The sequence below is a fragment of the Mustela nigripes genome, chromosome 2, assembly GCF_022355385.1.
Source record: "Mustela nigripes isolate SB6536 chromosome 2, MUSNIG.SB6536, whole genome shotgun sequence".
In the NCBI taxonomy this organism is placed as follows: domain Eukaryota; kingdom Metazoa; phylum Chordata; class Mammalia; order Carnivora; family Mustelidae; genus Mustela; species Mustela nigripes.
In genome coordinates this window covers 102,357,885-102,376,079 of record NC_081558.1, presented here as the reverse complement: position 1 = coordinate 102,376,079, position 18,195 = coordinate 102,357,885, and the positions used below count along the sequence as shown (strand labels likewise).

The window sequence follows — 18,195 nt, the reverse complement described above, 5'->3', positions numbered from 1 at the left end:
TTCCTGTGGTATCTTCTTCTTAGACTTCCTGACCAGTAGTGGAAATTTTTTTTTTAAGATTTTATTTATTTATTTATTTGACAGAGATCACAAGTAGGCAGGGAGGCAGGCAGAGAGAGAAAGGGAGGCAGGCTCCCTGCTGAGCAGAGAGCCCGACTCGGGGCTCAATCCCTGGGATCATGACCCTAGCCGAAGGCAGAGGCTTTAACCCCCTGAGCCACCCAGGTGCCGCAGTATTTTTTTTTTTTAATCATCACAGCAACCAACAAAAACCCAGATATGATGTCAGCAAAAGGAATATACCAGGATAGAATTTGAAGTTGGCTGGACTGTCTCTCCTTCTCCCCCTCCTGCTCGTGCACACTCTCTCTCTCTCTGAAATAATGAAATTTTTGAACAATTAAAAAAAAAAAACTTTCAATCACATATTTTTGGTCTCACTTTCACCTTCACTTTCACAGTACAAGACACCACTAATTCTGAAACTTTTAAAAGCTTCTAAAACACAAACATGATTACTTGTTGGCTCTCTCCACTTGGTTTAGGATTCAGCTTTCTCAAGTCTGCTAACCAGTTACCACTAATCTTTTCTGCTTTCCAGTTTCCAGAATGTTGTTATTCTCACTGCTTCCATTCTTTATCATTTGCGGAAAAAATAAAAACAAACCTAACAACAATTCTACAGTTTTTTAAGTTAAGTTCTATGTCCAACATGACGCTTGAACTCACCACTCCAAGATCAAGTCATGAGTTCTACTGAGTGAGCCAGCCAGGGACCCCTCACTTCTCTATAGTTTTAAAGGAGTTTTCAGGCTGATGTGGAATTACATATGTACATTTAACCCAATTTCTTTACCATAATAATACACAATTGAATGAAAAAAAAAAGTTGCTAAACAATACATATGAACCCATTTTTGTTAAAAAGAAAAAAAAAGTGTGTATATTTTAAGAGTTTATAGGTTGAAAAATGTCTAAAAGAATTTATACAACAGGCTCAGCCAAAGGGTGGCTCAGTCAGGTAAGCATCTGACTCTTGGTTTCAGCTTAAGTCATGATCTCAGAATCCTGAGATTTGAGCCCTGTGAGTCTGGTTGAGTTTCTCTCTCCTTTACCCCTACCCCTGGCAAATAAACAAATCTTAAAAAAAAAAAAAAAAGGAATTTACACCAAACTATTAACACTTTAGGCCCACAATTCCTAAAATGTGTGCCAAGGTACCCTGGGGTTCTGCAATAACTTCACAGGGATGTAAAGTATTCGAAATCAGAGGGGAAAAAATGATATTCTTTATCTGTCACACCTGTCAAGCACTCCACAATCTACCAATTTAATATAATTCAGTTTCAAATTATATCCTGGTATATTCCTTTTGATGACATCATATCTTTGCAAACCTGGGTTTTGGCTGGTTGCTGTGATGATAAAAAAAAAATACTGCACAAAAACCAATTTGGAACAGGAAATGTGGGTGGCAGTGTCTAATGGTTCCAAGGTATGAGAAGTTCTATAGTGCCCAACAAGTGTATTATGTAACTGTGGTTTATTAAGAATGAAATTAAAAAACTATATTGTCTTTCAATTTATGTGTATTTTTTTAAAAAAACTAATAGGTTACTAGGGCATACTTATTAAGTTGTTTAGATCTACCTAAAGCCATTACTAATTACTTAATAAACTACTGGGCCTAAGGGCACTATGAAAAAGTCATGAAGGGGGCTGTGAACAGAGAAAGTTGACAACCTCTGGTTTAGGGTACTTTATTTTACTTTACTTCTTTATCAATGGTAAAAGACATTTAAAATAAACTTTTTTTAAGACTTTATTTATTTATTTATTTATTTGACAGGAGAGACAGAGATAGCAAGAGCAAGCATGAGCAGGGAGGAGAGGGAGAAACAGGCTCCCACCAAGCAGGGAGCCTGACGTGGAATTCAACCCCAGGACCTGCGCCAAAAGCACACCATTAACCAAGTGAGCCACCTTGGGCATCCCTAAAATACACTATGAAATTCAAACATACTCTCACTGTGTACTACCAACATAAAAGATTTGGAATTCATTCTTCCCAATACTTAAAAGTAATATAATCACTGAAAAATCTTATTAATAAGATGTTTACTCCATAAAATAAATGGTTTGTATATTTTATTGTACATTTGCACAATTTATATGGAACAAATGGACAAAGATTAGAAGAAGATTAGACCGGCTATGCCTTTAGTTTTAGACATGTTAGATCTGAGGTGACCTAAGGAAATCCAAGTGGACATACACTATTGGATATACAGGTCAGGAAGTCTAAGAAGAAGATATCACAGGAATTCCACTTTAAGCCATCAGCTTATAGTAACTAAAGCTATGGAAACTAATAAGCTTACCTAGGGAGAATCTGTAAGAGGTAGAAGCAGACGCACCCTATGGCAATCTTCTGAGAACTCTAGGATGTACCAGTGAGTTAAAAGAAAAGACTACTTAGCAAAGGGAAGTAAGAAGAAATGAACAGGGGAAGAGGTAGATAATTGAAGTTTCTAGAAGGAGGGAAATGGTCAAAGGCCAGTGAAAAGTCAATCAAGACAAGGACTGGTTGCCTGGCTGACTCAGTATAGCATGAGACTCTTGATCTCAGGGTCATGAGTTTGAGCCCCATGACTGGCAGGAAGGTCATGACAAAAAAAAGAAAGAGAAAGAGAGAGAGAGAGAGAGAAAGGAAGGAAGGAAGGAAGGAAGGAAGGAAGGGAAAGGAAAGGAAAAAAACGAGAAGGATTTAAAAGTCTCCATTTGTGTTGGTGGGAAAGCAAGATGTTATAGCTGCTCTGGAAAATAGCATGGAGACTCCTCAAGATGTTAAAAATAGAGTTACCCTAAGACTCACCAACTGCACTACTAGGTATTTACCCATGGCACATGCATCCCAATATTCATAGCAGCAATGTCCACAATAGCCAAACTTTGGAAGGAGCTGAGATGCCCTTTAACAGATGAAAGGATAAAGAAAATGTGGTACATATATACAATGGAATATCATTCAGCCATCAGAAAAGATGCATCAACATGAGTGGACTGGAAGGGATTATGCTAAGTGAAATAAGTTAAGCAAAGAAAGATAATTATCATAGGGTTTCACTCAGATGTAGAACATAAGTAATAGCATGGAGGATATCATAGGGGAAGGGTGGGAAATCTGAAGGGGGAGAAATCAGAGAGGAAGATGAACCATGAGAGATTATGGACCCTGGGAAACAAACTGAGGGTTTCAGAGGGGAGGGAGTAGGGCAATGGGGTAAAAGGGTAATGGGTTAAAGGAGGGCACATGTTATGTACATGCAATTGAAGAATCACTGAACACTACATCAAAAATTAATGATGGGAGGAGCAAGATGGCAGAGGAGTAGGAGACCTAAATTTCATCTGGTCCCAAATTCAGCTAGTTATCAAACCATTCTGAAACCTACACTAACTCAACAGGAGATCAAAGAAAAGAGTAACAGTAATTCCATGAACAGAAAAGCGACTACCTTCTGGAAGGTAGGACGTGCGGAGAAGTGAATTGGAAGCAATATACAGGAAGATAGACTGCTGGGCGGGGGGGGGGGGGGGGGGGGGGGGGGGGGGGGGGGGGGGGGGGGGGGGGGGGGGGGGGGGGGGGGGGGGGGGGGGGGGGGGGGGGGGGGGGGGCTCCATCTGCTGGCTCCAGGCAAGGAATGGAGCAGCAGAGCACAAAATCAGAACTTTTAGAAATCTGCTCCACAGAGGGACATCACTCCAGTGATTAAGCTGGGGTTGGGGGTGGAATCCTCCCTGGGACAGTGTGGTCTCAGAAGCCTCGGGGTTACAGAAAGACCGTGAGTGCCTGTGTGTGGCAGAGCTCCCAGGTATCGGAACAGGGAAGCCAGCTGCAAAGACAGAGCCAAGGAATGGGATCTCAGCTAGCAGTTGCCATAAACCATGATCTAAGGCAAAGTCAGGTCACTACTCTACCAGCAGGGACTTCACAAGTGGCAGATTCGGGGAGACCAACCCCCTCCTTCCTCCACTGGAAGAAGGAGCATGGGAGCATCCTGCAGGAATCTGCTGGGTTTGCAGACTCCAAACAGGACAGTGTGCCAGAGACAGAAATGCTTGGTCACAGGCCAGGTGAGCACAGAGCATGGCCGGAGACCAGGGAAACAGGAGTGATTGATTCCTTTTCTTTGAGGGCTCACTGAAGGCGGGGGCCCTAAAGGCCCGGAGGTGGAGAGGCCGCCATTTGCATGCTTGTTCTCCAAAGCTGTACAGAAAGCTTTCAGGGAAAAAAAGCTACTGAGAGAAAACCCAAGCAGATTATGTAGCCCAGACCCTGGCAAGAGCAGTGCAATTCTACCTTGGGCAAAGACACCTGAGGATCACTGCAACATGCCCTTCCCCCAGAAGATCAGCAAGAACATCCAGCCAAGACCAAGTATACAGATGAATGAGAATTGCAAAACTTCAGTGCTGGGGAATACAACACATAGAATTCATGACTTTTTCTCCATGATTCTTTAGTCTTTCAAAGTTAAATTTTTAAAATTTTCTTTATTTTTCTATTTTAATTTTTCCTCTTTCCTATTTTAACCAACATCTTATCACTATTTTTTAAAAAATCTTTTCATTTTCATTTTTCAGTCATATTCTATCACTTCAATGTATTTAACATACATATATATACATATTTATTTTTTCGTTCTTTAAAATTTTGAGAGGAAGTTTCTTCTAGCAGACCAAAATACACCCCAAATCAAGTATATGACTGTTCTATTCACCAGTCTGATCATTTTTTTTTTTTTCCCTTTCTTTTCCCCCCAGCTTTGGGTCGCCTCTGATTTGTTTAGAGTATATTTTTCTGGGGTCGTTGTTACCCTTTTAGCATTTTGTTCTCTCACTCATCTCTTCTTCTCTGGACAAAATGACAAGGCAGAAAAACTCACCTCAAAAAAAAAAAAAGAACAAGAGGCAGTACCGACTCTTAGGGACCTACTCAATACAAACATTAGTGAGATGCTGGAACTAGAGTTCAGAATGACGATTATAAAAAGATACTAGCTGAGCTTTAAAAAAAAAAGCAAAGAAGATAGCAGAGAATCCCTTTCTGGGGAAATAAAAGAACTAAAACCCAACCAAGTTGAAATCAAAAAGCTACTAATGAGGTACAATCAAAAATGAAGGCTTGGCAGCAATGTCCACAATAGCCAAACTATGGAAAGAACCTAGATGTCCATCAACAGATGAATGGATCAAGAAGATGTGGTATATATACACAATGGAATACTATGCAGCCATCAAAAGAAATGAAATCTTGCCATTTGCAACAACATGGATGGAACTAGAGCGTATCATGCTTAGCGAAATAAGTCAAGCAGAGAAAGACAACTATCATATGATCTCCCTGATATGAGGAAGTGGTGATACAACATGGAGGCTTAAGTGGGTAGAAGAAGAATAAATGAAACAAGATGGGATTGGGAGGGAGACAAACCATAAGTGACTCTTAATCTCACAAAACAAACTGAGGGTTGCCGGGGGGAGGGGGTTTGGGAGAAGGGGGTGGGATTATGGACATTGGGGAGGGTATGTGATTTGGTGAGTGCTGTGAAGTGTGTAAACCTGGTGATTCACAGACCTGTACCCCTGGGGATAAAAATATATGTTTCTAAAAAAATAATAATAAAAAAAATAATAAATAAATAAATAATGAAGGCTTGGGGCACCTTAAGTCTCTGACTTAAGCATCTGCCTTCACTCAGGTCATGACCCTAGGGTCCTGGGATCGAGACCCTCATCGGGCTTCCTGCTCAGTGGGGAGCCTGCTTCTCCTTCTCCCTGCTGCTTCTCCTGCTTGTATTCTCTAACAAATAAATAAATATAATCTTAAAAAAAAAAAATGGAGGCTCTTACTGGTAGGATAAATGAAGCAGAAAAGAAAATTAGTGATATAGAAGACCAAATGATGGAGAATAAAGAAGCTGAGAAAAAGAGATAAACAAATACTGAATCATGAGGGGAGAATTCGAGAGATAAGTGATACCATAAGACGAAACAATATTGGAATTGGGATCCCAAAAGAAGAAGAAAGAGAGGGGGCAGAAGGTATATTGGAACAAAGAACAGTGGAGAACTTCCTTAATTTGGAGAAGGAAACAGACATCAAAATCCAGGAGGCACAGAGAACCCCCCTCAAAAATCAGTAAAAAGAGGTCAACATCCCAACAGCTAATATTAAAACTTACAAGTCTCAAAGACAAAGAGAAAACCCTGAAAGCATCTCCAGACAAGAGGTCTGTAATCTACAATGGTAGAAATATTAGACTGGCAGTAGACCTATCCACAGAGACCTGGCAGGCCAGAAAGAACTGGCATGATATATTCAGAGCACTAAATGAGAAAATTTGCAGCCAAGAATATTATATCCAGCTAGGCTGTCACTGAAAATAAGAGGGAGAGACAGAAAGCTTCCAGGACAAACAAAAACTAAAAGAATTTGCAAACACCAAACCAGCCCTACAGGAAATACTGAAAGGGGTTCTCCAAGCAAAGAGAGAGTCTAAAAGTAACAAAGACCTGAAAGGAACAGAGACAATATACAGAAACAGTCACATTACAAGCAATAAAATGGCACTAAATTCATATCTTTCAATAGTTACCCTGAATGTAAATGGGCTAAATGCCCCAATCAAAAGACAAAGAGTATAAGAATGGGTAAAAACAAAACAAACAAACAAACAAGACCCATTGATATGCTGTCTGCAAGAGGCTCATTTTAGATCCAAAGACACCTTCAGATTTAAAGTGAGCATGTCCCATGCTAATGGACATCAAAAGAAAGCTGGGGTGGCAATCCTTATATCAGACAAATTAGATTTTAAGCCAAAGATTAAAATAAGAGATGAGGAAGGACACTGTATCCTACTTAAAGGGTCTGTCCAAAAAGAAGATCTAACAATTTTAAACATCTATGCCCCTAACATGGGGGCAGCCAATTATTAAACCAATTATTAACAATCAAAGAAACACTGATAATAATACAATAATATACAATAATACAAAACGGATAATAATACAATAATAGTAAAGGACTTTAACACCCCCTCCCTGAAATGGAGAGATCACCTAAGCAAAAGATCAACAAGGAAATAAAGGTTTTAAATGACACAATGGACGATATGGACATCACAGATATAGTCAGAATATTCCATCCCAAAGCAACAGAATGCACATTCTTCTCTAATGCACATGGAACATTCTCCAGAATAGATCACATTCTGGGTCACAAGTCAGATCAATAGATACCAAAAGACTGGGATCATTCCCTGCATATTTTCAGACCATAATGCTTTGAAACAAGAACTCACCCACAAGAGGAAAGTTGGAAAGAACTCAAATACATGGAGGCTAAAGAGCATCCTACTAAAGAATGACTGAAGTCAACCAGGAAATTAAAGAAGAATTTTAAAAATTCATGGAAACAAATGAAAATGAAATCACAACTGGTCAAAATCTTTGGGATGCAGCAAAGGTGGTCCTAAGAGGAAAGTATATAGCAAGACAAGCCTTTCTCAAGAAACAAGAAAGGTCTCAACTATACAACTTAACACTACACCTAAAGGAGCTGCAGAAAGAACACCAAAGAAAGCCTAAAACCCGCAACAGAAGAGAAATAATAAAGATCAGAGCAGAAATCAATGAAATAGAAACCAAAAGAACAGTAGAACAGATCAACAAAACTAGGAGCTGGTTCTTTGAAAGAATTAATAAGACTGATAAACCCCTGGCCAGACTTAGCAAAAATAAAAGGGAAAGGACCCAAAGAATGAAAGAGAAGAGATCACAACCAACACCAAAGAAATACAAACACTTATAAGAACATATTATGAGCAACTGCATGACAGCAAATTAGACAATCTGGAAGAAACGGATGCATTCCTAGAGATGTATAAACTACCAAAACTGAACCACAAAGAAATAGAAAACCTGAACAGACCCTTACCAGTAAGGAAATTGAAGGAGTAATCAAAAATCTTCCAACAAACAAGAGCCCAGGGCCAGATGGCTTCCCAGGGGAATTCTACCAAACATTTAAAGAAGAATTAATACCTATTCTCCTGAAACTGTTTCAAAAAATAAAAATGGAAGGAAAACTTCCAAACTCATTTTATAAGACCAGCATTACCTTGATCCCAAATCCAGACAAAGACCCCATCAAAAAGGAGAACTACAGACCAACATCCCTGATGAACATGGATGTAAACATTTTCACTAAGGAGGCCTCGGTGGCTTAGGTGGTTAAGTGACTACCTTCAGCTCAGGTCATGATCCTCAAGTCCCAGGAGCAAGTCCCACATTCTCTCCCTCTGACCCTCCCCCTCTCATGCTTCTCTCTCTCAAATAAATAAATAAAACCTTAATCTAAAAAACAGAATCTAAACTTAGCCAATAGGATTCAACAGTACATTAAAAGGATTATTCATCATGACTAAGAGGGATTTATTCTGGGGCTGCAAGGTTGATGCAACATCCGCAAATCAATGTGATATGATACATTAATAAAAGAAAGAACAAGAACCATATGACTCTCAATAGATGTAGAAAAAGCATTTGACAAAGCACAGCATCCTTTCTCAATCAAAACACTTCAGTGTAGGGATAGAGGGTACATACCTCAATATCATAAAAGACCTCTATGAAAAACCCACAGCAAATATCATTCTCAATGTGGAAAAACTGAGGGCTTTTCCCCTAAGGTCAGGAACATGGCAGGGATGTCCAATATCATCACTACTATTCTTGAACTACTACTAGAACCACTACTATTCTATACTAGAAGTCCTAGCCTCAGCAATCCTCAGCAATCAGACAACAAAAAGAAATAAAAGGCATCCGAATTGCCGAAGAAGTCAAACTCTCACTCTTTGCAGATGATATGATACTTTATGTGGAAAACCCAAAAGACTCCACTCCGAAACTGCTAGAGCTCATACAGGAATTCAGTAAAGTGTCAGGATATAAAATCAATGCACAGAAATCAGCTGCATTTCTATACACCAACAAAGACAGAAGAAAGAAATTAAGGAATTGATCCCATTTACAACTGCGCCCCAAACCAGAAGGTAACAGGAATAAACCTAACCAAAGAGGCAAAGAATTGGTACACAGAGAACTACAGAATACTCATGAATGAAAATGAGGAAGACACAAAGAAATAGAAAAATGTTCCGTGCTCATGGATTGGAAGAACAAATACTGTGAAAATGTCTATGCTACCTAGAGCAGTCTACACATTTAATATAATCCCTATCAAAATACCCTCAACTGTTTTCAAAGAAATGGAACAAATAATCCTAAAATTTATATGGAACCAGAGAAGCCCCCGAATAGCCAGAGAAGACCCCGAATAGCCAGAGGAGTGTTGAAAAAGAAAACCAAAGCTGGCAGCATCACAATTCCAGACTTTAAGGTCTACTATAAAGCTGCAATCAAGACAGTATGGTACTGGCACAAAAACAGACACAAAGATCAATGGAACAGAAGAGAGAGCCCAGAAATGGACCCTCAACTCTATGATCAACTACACTTCAACAAAACAGGAAAGAATGTCCAATGGAAAAAAGACAGTCTCTTCAACAAATGGCGTTGGGAAAATTGGATGGCCACATGCACAAGAATGAAACTGGACCATTTCATTAGAGCACACACAAACAGACTCAAAATGGGTGAAAGACCTCAATGTTAGGCAGGAATCCATCCAAATACTTGAGGAGAACACAGGCAGCAACCTCTACGACCTCAGCCACAGCAACTTCTTCCTAGAAACATCACTAAAGGCAAGGGAAGCAAGGGCAAAAATGAGATATTGTGACTTCATCAAGATCAAAAGCTTTTGCACAGCAAAGGAAACAGTCAACAAAACCAAAGACAACTGACAGAATGGGAGAAGGTATTTGCAAATGACATATGAGATAAAGGGCTAGTACACAAAATCCATGAAGAACTTATTAAATGCAACACCCACAGAATAAATAATCCAATCAAGAAACAGGCAGAAGACGTGAAGAAGTTTCTGCAAAGAAGTCATCCGAATGGCCAACAGACACATGAATAAGTATTCAACATCACTTGATGTCAGGGAAATACAAATCAAAACCACAGTGAGACACCACCTCACAGCAGTCAGAATGGCTAAAACTAACAGGTAAGGAAATGACAGGTGTTGACAAGGATACCAAGAAAGGGGAACCCTCCTACACTGTTGGTTGAAATGCAAGCTGGTGCAACTACTCTAGAAAACAACACGGAGGTTGAAAATAGAGCTACCCTACGACCGAGCAATCGCACTACTGGGTACTTACCCTAAAGATATAAATGTAGTGATTAGAAAGGGGAACATGCACTCCAATGTTTATAGCAGCAATGTCCACAATAGCCAAACTATGGAAAGAGCCTAGATGTCCATCACCAGATGGATGGATAAAGAAGATGTGATATGGGATGCCTGGGTTGCTCAGTTGGTTAAGCAGCTGCCTTTGGCTCGGGTCATGATCCCAGCGTCCTGGGATCGAGTCCCACATCAGGCTCCTTGCTCAGCAGGGAGCCTGCTTCTGCCTCTGCCTGCCATTCTGTCTGCCTGTGCTCTCCCCCTCTCTCTCTGATAAATAAATAAAATCTTTAAAAATAAATAAATAAATAAAAAGATGTGATAAATATACATACACACGACAGAATATTACGCAGCCCTCAAAAAAAAACAAAAACAAAAACAAAATCTTGCCATCTGCAATGACGTGGATGGAACCAGAGGTTATTATGCTAAGTGAAATAAGTCAATCAAAGAAAGACAATTATCAGGGGCACCTGGGTGGCTCAGTGGGTTAAGCAGCTGCCTTCGGCTCAGGTCATGATCCCAGGGTCCTGGGATTGAGCCCCGCATCAGGCTCTCTGCTCAGCAGGGAGCCTGCTTCCTCCTCTCTATCTGCCTGCCTCTCTGCCTGCTTGTCATCTCTCTCTGTCAAAAAAAAAAAAAAAAAAAAAAAAAGAAAGAAAGAAAAAAGAAAGACAATTATCATATGATATCACTGATACGAGGAATATGAGAAATAAGACAGAGGATCATAGGGTAAGGGAAGGGAAAAATGAAACAAGACAAAACCAGAGAGGACAACAAACCATAAGAGACTCTTAATCTCAGGAAACAAACTGACAGCTGCTAGAGGGGAGGGGAAGGGGAGGGATGGAGTGGCTGGGTGATGTACACTGGGGAGGGTATGTGCTACGGTGAGTGTTGTGAATTGTGTAAGACTGATTAATCACAGACTTGTACCCCTGAAACAAATAATACATTATATGTTAATATAAATAAATAAATATAAATGATGTACTATACAGTAGCTTATTAAAAAATTAATTAATTTTTAACCGAATTAAAAAAAGAAAAATTAATCTCCCAAATATACTGCCATTACAATCACAATAAAAACTTCTAAAAATGAAAAAAATAAAATTAAATTAAATTTAAAAGTCTTAATTTGATTCTCATGACATTTGTAAGAAAAATTTTAGTAGAATGAAGAGGACAAAACCAAGATGGAGTAAAGACAACCATATATAAAACTGCTCAAGAAGCCCAAGTAAATTGGAGAGAGACCAAGCAGAGGTTTTTTGATGGAGACAGTTGTACATATTTAAATGCTGACAGCATACTTTACTTACGGGAAAAGATGTCAGATTGAACACATTTTACTCTTACTCCCTTCTAAGTCCCATTAAGATGAAAATAAAGCTTTTTTTTTTTCAATTTTAAGATATAATTTATATACAATAAAATATACAAGTCAAAGAGTTTGGGCTTTTTTTTTTTTTTTTTTTTTTAAGCATACATACACAAAATGGAAGAGAGAACAACAAAAAACCCTTTTGGAAGTTAAAATGCAGATTGACTTAAAGACTAAAGAAAATTTTTAAAAAAAAGAGTGAAGAGAGTTAAGCTTGTAATGAGGAAAGCAATCCAATTTATATAACAGTGCCTCAAAAGAGGTCAGAAATTGGCAGCAACAAGTTCTATAAAAGAGATATGAACATGGTGCTAAAAACAAGATTGGTCAAATCACTTAGATACCCTCCTACTCTCCACAAAATACAGCCAACTACCCCTATCCCACCCTGGGAGAAGCATGGAGCTTTATTTTCTATACTAAAACAGTGTAATCCAATAAAACTTCCACAATAATAGAAAGTTTCTATCTACCTTGTCTTATATGGTAGCCTCTGGGCACATACAGTTACTGACCACTTGAAATGTGTCTATGATGCAAATGAGGAACTTATTCTTTAATTTTAATTATTAAATTTAAGTTGCTACATTTGGCTACTGGCTACCAAATTGGACACTGCAGCTCTAGAGGGTAAAACAATGGATTCCTGGACTGAAAACAGCTGGTCCAGCTAAGAATGAAGGTATCATACTGAAAAGAGTTGAGTTAAATGAACATAAGCAGAGTCTACACACTAAGGGCTAAAACCTCTAACCCAGACTGCTGGATGCCAGCTTACAAGCTCCAAGCAGAAGATCTGAACATTCTTTTTTGAGGAATCTATCTCACTCAGGAGGAAAGCCAAAGATGTTGCTACGGAAGGTTCTCCAATAAAAGAATCCATCAGTATACCCTAAAATCCACAAATCCCAAGCATGCACTCCCAACCACATGTAATTAAAATTAAAAGCAACCTCCACAGGTGGTTCCTCTACATTTCTGCCCCAGTATTTTTTTTTTTTTTTTTTGACAGAGAGAGAGAGATCACAAGTAGGCAGAGAGACAGGCAGAGAGGAAGGGAAGCAGGCTCCCTGCTGAGCAGAGAGCACCATGTGGGGCTCGATCCCAGGACCCTGAGATCAGGACCTGAGCCGAAGGCAGAGGCTTTAACCCACTGAGCCACCCAGGCGCCCCCTACCCCAGTATTCTTGACACTGCTGTTGTATTCATGTTCACCAAATACCAACATATGTTCAGACATAAAACACACACACAATGAAAACAAAAATGAGCTTTCAGGGTGCCTTGGTGGCTTAGTTGGTTAAGCATCTGCCTTCGGCTCAGGTCATGATCTCAGGGTCCTGAGATCAAGCCCCACTTCCGGCTCAGCAGGGAGTCTACTTCTCCTTCTGCTTCTCCCCCTGGCTTGTGCTTTCTCTTTCCTGCTCACTCTCTGTCACTCTCAAATAAATAAAATCTTTAAAAAAGAAAAAAAAAAAAAAAAAGAGCTTCAACTTTTATGAGATACTCACTGACTTCCAGACAGTCCTAAGTCTGAACAATCCTTAAGGGATCCATCCTTAAGGGGAAATGTTTGCAGTGTAGCCACCATACAGGTTAACTCAAGCACTGCTATGAAAAAGTTCTTTTTAGCAGACGTAAAAAGACAGTCATAGCCGTTGCACAGCAAATAAATAGGGATGGGGTTACCCATCCCAGAAATATGAGAGACTGAATGGCTTGTAGTAGGAAACCAGATTTTTTTTTTTTTTGCCACTAAAGATTTATTTATTCTAGAGAAACAGCACGAGCAGGAAAAGAAGAGGGAGAGCAAGAGAGAACATCAAACACACTCCACTGAGGGTGGAGCCTGATGTGAGGACCCTGAGATCTGGACCCAAGCCAAAACCAAGAGTCAGGCTAGCTTGACTGACTGAGCCACCCAGGTGGCCCCCAGCAGGCATCTTAACACTTTTCATGTGTGTGTTTAGCCTAAGATCTAATTTTTGCTCCTCTTACAAATAAACTCAGGATAACTCCCTACCAATTATACCCGAGGCTGGCTGTACCTTCTGCCAGTCACTTGAGGCCAATGCCTACCTTGGTCTGGGGCTACAGGAAACAAGATTAAAAACAAAAACAAACAAAAAAATAATGCCCACTGGCATCGGAGAACATGAATGAACCATAAAAAGACCAAGATTGAGAACCAGAGACTAACCCATTTATAGTCCCTACTGGTAAAACTTTTATCACATTCAGCCACTGTATATAAAGTAGATTAAGTATCCAGTTTTGGTCTCAAGTCCTCATAGACATAGAAGACTGCCTCAAGGACCAGCAAATGACTTTCACTAGGTCTTCATGTTACTATCCTCACCCTGCCTCTGTTTCTATGTTAAATCTGTTCTATCAGTTTAGACTAAAATTGGGACTCTGGGTCCATATTTATCCTTTTTAAGTCCCTCTACTTGAAAAGTCTGCTCTGTCAGAATCTGAAACAGCAATTTTTAAAACCTCAGAATTAGGGTATTTCAGACACAAAAATAAAAAACTTAGAGACTCCATGACTTGGCTTTTCATCCCAGACATGTATCATAGGTTTCTCTAGACTCAAATTCATGTACAATGCATTTGTTAACATGGTTTGTTTATTTTAATTATTTATTTATTTAAGTAATCTCTATACCCAATGTGGGGCTCAAACTCATGACCCCAAGATCAAGAGTCACATGCTCTAAGGACTAAGTCAGCAAGGCACCCTGTTAACATGTTTTTATTAATGAGCAAATTTAGAACACCCTTTGTCATCTGGTAGTAGAAAGGTAACATACTATAAACAAGATTACTTTCAGAAAATAACTCAGCATCCACCTCTGGAGGATTTGTAAAGTAGGGTCCATTTCCATCTCTACTAATAACACAGAATAGGAATACTAAAGCAATATATATGTATATGATCAACTGATAAGGTGGTAAAAGTGCCTCATATGTACATTTCTTAGAGTGGAAAAGCCTGATGAGATAGATATAGAGTTTTTCCACTCTAAGAAAAGTAAATATACATCTCTCATTTGAATGTGATGAAAAAAAAAATACATCTATCTACCTACCTTTATATCATGAGGCTTTTCCACCCTAAGAAAAGTGCATGTGAAGCACTGTTATCATCTAATCAGTTGATCCTTTCCAGGCTTCTACCAAATGCTTTAAATCAGTGGCACATTACAACTAAACCAAGAAAAGAAAAAGGACTAAAAATTCAAGCTTAAATACTGAAAGCCTCTAACTAAATTAGGTGTTTATAGGCAATTAGAGACCTTCAGAGGGAAGTCCTCAAACTACACTCCACTAGAAGCTGATTAGTGATACAAAGTGGCCATGCATACTAGGATGGAGGAAGGGGTTTAAAGAAACAAAGAAAGAAAAGGCAACCTATGTATTATAAACCCCCGCACTGGGTTTATAAGCCAAAGCAAAAGGAAAATTTTCTTAAATTGAAATTTTTCCATGGTTTATGAAAGCTTAGCATAAAAGCCTACTAAAAAACTGACGTACAAAGTGATATAACCTTTATATACTTGTGCCAAAAAACAACCTAAGCAACATTTAATAAGATATTTTACTGTAAAATCTAATACTTTCATCAGAGAGCTTTAAGAAGTTTTAGTGCACAGGAAAATACAAAAAGAATTATACTGAGCTACTGACTTACAGGACCTATCTTCTGGGCTCAAAGTGGTACAAAACCTGAAAGAGTACTACTCTTTACTTAAGTAAAGTTATTTGTTAATGGCATCACACTTTGACTGGGAGCCTGTTCATAAACTAATATGTGAAACTGGCTCTACATCTGGGTTTTCAAAACATGAGTATCACCTGAGAAGCTATTTAAAAACCACAAATACAGAGATCATACTTCCGATCTATTGAGACAGCACCCAGGCACCTAGACTTTTGTATTAATTCCCCAAATGATTCCAATGCCCAGCCAGGTTTTGGAACCACTGGATTAGATGACCCTCAAGATCCCTTCTGTGTCCATGTGCAATTCTGTACTAAAGGAACTGGAGAGGGCGCCTGGGTGGCTCAGTGGGTTAAGCAGCTGCCTTCGGCTCAGGTCATGATCTCAGGGTCCTGGGATCAAGTCCCGCATCGGCCTCTCTGCTCAGCAGGGAGCCTGCTTCCTCCTCTCTCTCTCTCTGCCTACTTGTAATCTCTCTCTGTCAAATAAAGAAATAAAATCTTTAAAAAAAAATTAAAAAGGGGCGCCTGGGTGGCCTAGTGGGTTAAGCCGCTGCCTTCGGCTCAGGTCATGATCCTAGGGTCCTGGGATCGAGCCCCGCATCGGGCTCTCTGCTCAGCAGGGAGCCTGCTTCCTCCTCTCTCTCTGCCTGCCTCTCTGCCTACTTGTGATCTCTGTCTGTCAAATAAATAAATAAAATCTTTAAAAAAAAAAAAATTAAAAAAAAAAATAAAGGAACTGGAGATTGCACTTGGCTACATAATGTGTGGCAGCCATCAGCATCATGTTCCACTGCCGAGGAAAGGAAAGCATCCTTAACTGTCTGACCAAGCAACTGTAAGAACAGGTGCTCTCTACTCAGATCACTTAACTGCATTGCCACACCCTCTTCCCTGAACATTCCTCTGACTTAGGGTCTATTAAACTTCAGAGTGGGATATGTCTTACTCCCCAATACAGAGAAAGGCAGCTCCTCAGATTAACTCATGACTGTAATATCCAGCCACTCAAAGGGTCATTTCTCTGCAATTCCTTGCACATTTTCAACTCTGTTAGAAGCATAGTGCAGGGATCCTCAGAAATATGTGTGAAGAATTCCTTCTAAAGCAGGCCAAAGTGTAAATGAATCCCCTCCAGCTTTTCTTCCTAGAAAGGGCCCACTGAGCACAAGTATCTGGAGAAAGAAGCAGAACTGATTTAGGTTATTCCTCATAAACCAGCAATGTTTTATCAACAAACATAAGATACCTGGGTAGCTAGGAGAGTCTGACCTCTTCCTAATGCTGCACAACCCCAAACCGAGCCTGCAGTTAGGTTCTAACCACACACCCTCCTTCATACCAAACTCAGTTATTCTGCGTAAAAGACATAATTAGAAACCTACCATTAAGTGTCCAGGATATTCCTAAATCCAAAACATTTAATGACTGATGTTCTGCTTTTTTCACTCCATTTCATTCTCCCTATTTATATAGGCATAAAAAGGCGCCCCTTTACGTGTGGTTAAAAATGTCGAAGTATCTAGCACAAGATTAAAACCACCACCAAATGGCCGGCTAAGATTTTAACTCAGCTGTTCCGACTCTTACATACAAAACCCTCATTTCCCACATCCTCTCCGCGTCCCTCTTCCCCCAGCACAGAAGCCCAGTGCAACGGGGGTTGATACTAACTAGCACAGAAACAAAAATAAAAAGCTTTATGGAAAACAAGCTTCCCACCACCCTAGCGTTTAATTGTGCCATACCCATTCACTACAACAAGGTCCCAGGAGTGCGGGCTCAAAGAACTAAATGCAGGAAGGAAGCAGAACGGCCCGAACAAATATAAACCTTCGGATTCCCAATCCGCAGTCCGGGGGGACCTCTAACAGCAGCTCTTCTTTTCAAACCTTTCCCTGGCCTCAGGAGAAGCGGCCGGGGGCGCTAGCTTTTTTTGCTTCTGCGTCGTACAGTTCAGACTGGGGAGAAAAAGGGGAGGACAACGGTGCCTCGGAACGAGCTCCCTGCCCGCCCCCAGGAAAGAACAGCAGCGCCCAGGGAGAAATTTGCTGCCTCCGGCTCGGGTGTGGGGGGAGGGCAGCGCCTGAGGCCTTCAGGCCGGGGTGCTGAGCTGGCGCGCACTGGCGCGGGAATGGCCAGCCAGCCCGGTCCGTAAGTCATTCCGATTTGACACCGGGGCTCCTGCTTACCTACGTCCCTCGCTGCCCGCACCTGCCGCACCAGGGGTCGAGATACTGCGGCAACTCAGCCTGCGACCCCGCCTTCGCCAATTCTAGGGAACCCTGGTCAGTGAGGAGGTGCCCGGCCTGCTCGCAGCGGCCACAGCCACCGAGCTTCCTTCACAGGCGCCGCCGCGACGCCGGCGCTCACTTATAGCGTCACCTCCTTCCGTGCCCTTCCGCCTTAGCCCCGCCCGTCCGTGGTGGGGGCAGCGGAAGACAGAGCTGCGGCCGGGCGCTAGGGCGTGGCTCCGCCGTCCCTCCGCTTCCGGCGGCGCGCTTCGCGGTCTCCCGGCTTATAGGCCAGATGTTCCCCGCTGGTTCGCACCGTCACTTACTGGCGTCTCCCTGCTTGCGCGTGAGATTGGTGGGAACGGAGATTCAGAAATTGCAGAGGCTCGACAGGGCGGATTTGAGACCTCTGTTCAGTCCCCTCTCAATTTTTTAACCCCAAAAGTGCTAAGGCC

At 40.8% G+C, this 18,195-nt stretch overlaps 1 protein-coding gene across 4 annotated transcripts in view; it reads right to left on the bottom strand.

The window, feature by feature from the left end:
* Positions 1 to 17,914, bottom strand: part of SENP5 (SUMO specific peptidase 5) — a 58,808-nt gene extending 40,894 nt beyond the window's left edge. For 3 of the 4 annotated variants that reach the window (XM_059391217.1, XM_059391215.1, XM_059391219.1), the window contains exon 1: positions 17,699 to 17,914. The gene's annotated coding sequence lies outside the window, so the exon portion shown is untranslated. Of the gene's footprint in view, positions 1 to 303; positions 444 to 17,698 lie in introns of those variants that run through there. The other variant, XM_059391216.1, reaches the window with a different exon arrangement.
* Positions 17,915 to 18,195: the final 281 nt, after the last annotated feature.